Source organism: Phalaenopsis equestris, unplaced genomic scaffold (assembly GCF_001263595.1).
Source record: "Phalaenopsis equestris unplaced genomic scaffold, ASM126359v1 Scaffold215998, whole genome shotgun sequence".
NCBI lineage: Eukaryota > Viridiplantae > Streptophyta > Magnoliopsida > Asparagales > Orchidaceae > Phalaenopsis > Phalaenopsis equestris.
In genome coordinates, this window is record NW_018234652.1 from 1 (window position 1) to 6833 (window position 6833).

General features: G+C 33.4%; 1 pseudogene; it reads right to left on the bottom strand.

The window, feature by feature from the left end:
* Window positions 1–3789: 3789 nt before the first annotated feature.
* On the bottom strand, window positions 3790–6770 carry LOC110037157 (annotated as a pseudogene).
* Window positions 6771–6833: the final 63 nt, after the last annotated feature.

Below are 6833 nucleotides of genomic sequence, written 5' to 3' on the forward strand. Positions count from 1 at the left end.
GGTGGCTTTGCTATGAAGGATTCGTAAAGTAAAAGAAAGTACAACAAGGACCACCGATGGCAGACCAAAGTGCTGGCCTTCATGTATCCTCCTTAAATGGAGTTAAAACAACCCAAGGAACGGTCACCCAGTCAAGAGAACATATTGAGTGAGTCATGCCCGAGCGCACCAGACTATGACCAAACAAAAAGATAGTCAAATTAGCCGTCACCAAAAAAACAGTGCAAAAGCATTGAACTCCCTATCACATGTTAGTGATCTGGTCGACTCCCTTGACATAATGCTAGTAACCAAATGATTTGTCACAAATAATTTATGATTGAATTCTTTTTGTGAATGTTTCTCTTGTTGCAATGCTGGTCATCATATATTTCTAACAAATGAAATCTTGAAAGTAGTTCATCATAATACCCTATATTCAACTAAAATATTTTATAAAAAAATATAAGTATAATTTTTATATACGCAATGTATTTTATTTCTATGTTACAACTTAACAATTGCCTACTTACAAGAAAAACATACAATAAAATATATTTTTATATCATAGTTGCTCGATATTACTTTTTAATTTCCTCTATGTTTATCATAATTGTTTGATTTTTTTATACATGAATGGCTGAATGAATTGCAATTATAGATTATCTTTTCAAAGAAATATTAATTGTTGTTATTAAGCTTCTACAAATTAACTTTATTTCCAGAAAAAAAAAACTATTACCATACGACATATAAATCCACACTGAAGAAAACTAAAGCCTTGATGTTGTTAGCTTTAACTTACTTGGTGCCTTCAAATAATAGTATGGAATAATGTTATGAATCTATTAATATTCATTTCGTAGCACACAATAAAGATAATGATTTCACTAAGATTTTCAAATGATGCACATAACTTTATTTAAAGTGACACATTCTAATTATCATCAACTAAAATGATAATTTTTAAAGAGGTCATACTGCCAAACAAAAAGAAGAATGCATATATGGTGAAATTGGTCAAATTATGTTTTCTATAATATCACATAATATGAGGGCACCTCATATGAACTTTCTTTTAAAGGTTGGGGACAATGATGAACATGTCATGATCATATTGAGATGACTGATATGGAAGCTCCTTCAAAAGCCGTGTGGAGGAACGGGTCTCGCCGTCTTCGTTCTAAAATGATAAAAATTCACAGTTCTTATGATACAATAATCAGAGACGTTTCAAAAATGTTTTGTCGCCAGATATAAAATTGTCAAGCGTCATCAAACACTCCGTCGCCAAGCAGCTCTCCGGATTCTACGAGGCCTAAGAGTGTTGATTGAATACATCAAAGTACTTCATTAAAAATTTTTTGAAGACATCAACGTTTTGTAAAAAAAATTTTTAGATCAATTTTTTTTTGCTCCAGAACTGTTAGTAATATCAATATTAATAATCTTTTGGATTTATTAGAGGCAAAGGAGGGAGAAGAAGAGCTTCCAAATTGAAATTATCAATAAAACAAAGACATAATATCTTTTTGATTATCTGTTTTACTTGACATTATAAATCTATGACATTATAAATCTAAGGAGATAATGCATGCAAAGTTCATGCACTTTTTTCATCCAACCTCACATATTTTTTTATCCTACCTCACATATTTTTTTTTCATATTTCTTTTTGCCATAAAATATTTAGAAATTCCTATGCTTAGAGCCAATTATGGAGAAGAATTAATGCACGCAACCAATCTTTCCAAAGATCTTGACATGATACCATAACTATTTTATTTTTCTTTTTTAATATTTAATTTCTGAATCAGTATAATAAATGATATAGAACTTTTGGAATATATATATATATATATATATATATATATATATATGTGCTATTATTTTCTTGATTCTTATTTAACAACACATGCATCACATAAAACCACAAAATATCAAGTCATTCCAAGCATTATAACCATTAGTATGTAGAAATATTGAAACTCGTCAAAGAAAGATTTTTTGACGATTCTTTGAAAGATTTGTTGAGCAAAACAACAAAATACCTTCCTCCGATATCTTCCAAAGTCTCTCCTTGCTAGAAGATTCCTGAATGAAACCAAAAGCAATCTAAATCATCTTTATCAAACATATGATCTTGTGGGACTATGCCACAAAATGCAAAACAATTTTGTAGAGGTTGTGGGAGGAACGCATAACTCAATCTTAAGATAGGCAAAATGTTATTGAGACCCGGTTCTAGTTCTACATTTAGAAGATCAGTACTATTTAAACTGTTCATCCAAAAGCTCTTATTCAAGTTAGAATTGAGAAGACCGCCGACGGCCTTTGCCACCAATGGAGAGCCTGAAAGCTTTTTAACTATCGAACTAGCAATGTCTGTTAATTTTTTATGAGCACCAATATTCTCTACACCAGCAAATGCATGAGTGTTGAGTAGCTTCAAGCACACATCTTTCTCCAAGCCCTTTTTTCTCAATGGTTTCTTCTTCTTTGTGTTTTCTAAGAGATGAAGGACATTACTGAACTCAGATGAAAGATTATCAAGTTTCTTCACAACAGCCTCCAATCTCTTCAAATTGGAATCCATCTTGACAACACGATTGCCAACTTTCTTTAAAAAACTCATGGTGGAACGCACTGTTTGCCAAGTTTCTTCTTGAAGCTTCTTGTACTCAAAGTCATCCAGAACATCATCGGCCTCATCGATGGCATCCCGTAGCTGCCAGATCCAGCTGTTGAGTGTTGGGTTTCGATCTCTGATCTGTGCTTGGGTGGAAGCAGAGACGAAAGCTTGGACTTTGGGGTGGTTTTCTCGCAGCCTTTCGAGCTCCTCCTTCATGCCTGTTTGCCATCTATATTGATCTTGCAGGTAATCAGAGCAAGCGTTGATGATCTTACGCATGATTAGGCCAACAAACCAGTCTGTCATGGCACAGATCAAGGTTAAGAGGAGGAGAGATGGTGGTAGAGATGAAGAGAAGAAGATGGTTTTGCTTTGTGAAGCATTTTTATAAGTTAAAGAAGTGTGATTTCCACTGTGGTTTCTTGTTGACTCTCATTGACGTAGAGCCATTGATGTAGTGGTGGCCTGCTACAATTAATTCATATTTAAAGAATGACTTAAGCAGTGTTCAATCTAATCGAATAGTTCTCCGAATTTTACGAGGCCTTAGAGTGTTCATTGAAGACATCAAAGTTTGTAAACAATTTTCTTACATCATTTTCTTTTTCACTCCAAAATTGTTAGTAATATTATTATTTGTAATCTTTTGGATTTATTAGAGGTAAAGGAGGCAGAAGAACTTCTAAATTGAAATTATCAATAAAAGAATTACTTAGTATTTTTCTGAATATTTGTTTTACTTGACATTTTAAATCTAGGGATACAATGCATGTATATGTTCATGCTCAGTCTATGATCTTTTCAAAAATTAAATATTTACTAATTCTCCATTTGAAATTCAGTGTGCATTTGATCTTATGCTTTTGCCAATTAAATATTTAAATATTAAAATTTTATTTTGATTTTTTTTCCAATTCGATTGCACAAGGACGAGTAAGATATAATCATATTGAGATGGTTGATATTGAAGTGCATATAAAATTACCATGATATGAATAAAAAATGAGCACGAGCCGAGCACTATTGGTAACAAATGTGTGATTCATATGTTGAGGAGGTGAAAGATTTATTTTTAAAGAGAAATTACAGCATTGAGAGTTAACAAGAGAATTACAATTATTTGATTGTTATTATTACACTAAATATTTTTCCATGAGAATTAGCAAGAACCCGTGACATTATTTTTGGTTCCTTGCAATAAATTTATGGAGATCTGACCAGTCAAATTTAGAGCCGAGCTCAACAAAATCATTAAGTCCACAAGGCATGAACAATTCAAACAAAAACCATTTTTTCCTCTTTGGATTATAACCCATATCCTTACAATGTTGATCATTATACCATATATGTATGGTTCCTATACTTGATCTTCTATAATGCTCGTGACTATATTTCTTCATGTTTCTATTCCATTCCTTCACATCTTCCTCCATTAATCTTATGATCGAGAGATAAAATCCACCGTCAAGAAAACATTGTAGCCACATCGCCCTAATCTCCTATGTATATAAGTTTGATAAGCTCTTTAAGCATCTGATTACAGCCATTTCTTGAATTCTTGGATTTATGCGTTCTCTTTCATTCATAAATGTGTTAATAAAGTTTAACATCATAAATTTGAGCTAGATAAATACTTTTTAAAACAAATTTAACTAAAAAAGAAAAACTCAAGGCATATTAGTTTTTATATACAGTAACAATTATGCCAAGATATTCTGCTTCTATTTAAAATATGATGGATAAAAAAATAATTGAATTTTATTAAGAACAATATATTTAATTTTAAGACAAAACCAAAACATCATTTGATGGTGTCCGACTCAAACATGCTTGATCATGTTATATGAAATATACGTGCGTGTGCGTGTGCGTGTGCAACCAACCATATGTGTGCGATTGCGTTCGCATGCATGTGTGTGTGTGTGCTTTCATATTTACACATTTTTATATGTATATATGTGGATGACAACATATAGATTCAATAATTTATTTATGATTTTTAAATATATTACATGATCATGAATAATTTATATTTGAGTTAATAATTTAATGAATAAAATCTAAATAAACTTGTTGCTTAAGGATTCGAGCCAAACAACCTCTATGGACTGTGCTAGCTATAACTAGTGTTTATATCCATGCAAGTCATACATTTCAAAATGTTACTATGGGTGCAGTCATTATATTAATATGAAGTTTCAGTCATTCGAAATATACCCATAAGGTGGAACAGTATTTTCCAAAGAACCTATCACAATCTATTGAAGCTTGGGAGAGTTGAAAATATTTCGAAGCTTTTGATCACCCTTGAAACAAGTAGCAAAGATAACTTCATAATATATGTTACGGATAATTTATGTGATTGATGCGTGCTAGAAAATTCGCGGCGTTACTAAGGAAATGAAGAAAATTAAAAGTGATTATAAAATTCAATGACATGAACCAATATACAAGTAAATTGACTTTCTTCCATTTACCAAACCCAATATTTATCCAACTGTTATTTTCCTTCTCAACCAAAATTAATTGATGTTTACAGCACAGTCCTCAAAACCCCCAACTGGACATTCATCAAAAGAAGATGACTACACTCATTTAGCCTCAGATTGCGTACAAGTGTAACAAATAACAACCAAATAATCAATCAAGAAAGATTTCCCAGCTTCTAACCTGCATGAATTAAAGCTTATCTCTACAAAATAAGTACAGCAAGATGTACAATAAGTCCTCTTCTCATCCTCTCTTCTGCTTTCTCAGACGCAACAGTAGAACATAACCTTTTTCACCTTCTCTTTCAATGCTGGCAGAGGTTTCACAGCAGAACCATTCCGCATTCTTATGTTACGTGTTGTGTGCTTATCAGAGAATGCAGGTTTCATATAAAACCGTGCTCGAAATACAGCAAGATGAGCATAGGATGCGGGTGGCACTGGACATATTTTATCAGGATCAAAAATGTCAACGAATTGGTATGAAATTTTTGTGAGTAGATAAGAGGTTGATGAACAACACGATGGATACTGATCGAGTGCATCGAGCATATCTGGAAGTTGGATCAAACAAGTGAGGTATCACACAGGTTGTGATTCAAATGTAAAGAAGTGTGTATTGGGAGTAGGCTTACATGTAGTAGAGATTGTCAAAGTTTGCATTTCATCTGTTGTGAAATTGTTTTATCTATGACATGGTAATGAGACGGTCTAGTAGTTACCTAGCACATACATGTATGATCAGGGGTATTGTACATGCTCAAAAAGAGACAAATTATAAAAAAGTTGATGCATGAATTTTTGAAATAGTGTGGTTTATAACATCCATAATAGCTTTAAAAAAACTTCATAATATTTCCCACAGCAATTTTACAACTTTTTTTACATATTGCTATAGATGAAGCAAAATGACGCCAACCTACCTGGATCCCAGCATGACTACAGAGATAGAAATCAAACTCCGTAGGATGACAGATTTTGGTATCAGCCACAGTGCCTATATCATCCAAACAACAATATTTTCTCATAAGAAGAAGTGTAAATAAATACAATCAAAAGAAATAAAAAATATTTACTACTGCAAAACAACTTGCTATCCACAGTGCCTATATCATCCAAACTACAATATTTTCTCATAAGAAGTGTAAATAAATGCAGTCAAAAGAAATAAAAAATATTTACTAATGCAAAAGAAATTGCTAACATTCTTCAAAGAAGCTATGGTCCGGAACCATTACATACTTCTCTATGGGAGTGGTTTTTCTGATGTAGCTTTCAACAAACTTAGATATAAACCATCTCTATATTGAAGGGCAAAAAAATGAAGTTGGTGTACAGTATTTACTAAAAGAGAAAACATAGTTGCCAAAAGGATTAGTATAATTCCTTCTTCGGGCTTGTAAAAGAGTAGTTCCTAGAAGCGATTGAAATAAAAGTAACTGAAATAGACACTTCAAGCTGAGAAATCTAATTCCTTGCATTGGGTTGTGGCGGCGTGACGTCACGGCGCGACGCGTTGCGGCGGAGTGTTGTGGCGGGGCATCGCTGTGATGCAACGCGTTGCAAGAGAGCATCGCGGTGCGGTGCGACGCGTTGCGGCGGAGCATCGCCGGTAGTGTACTGTGATCACAATTTGCGGCAAATCGTTGCGGCGAAGCAGTGCGGTGCATAATTGCGGCGAATTGTTGCAGCAAAGTATCCCGACAAATTGTTGCGGTGAAGCGTTGCGGTGC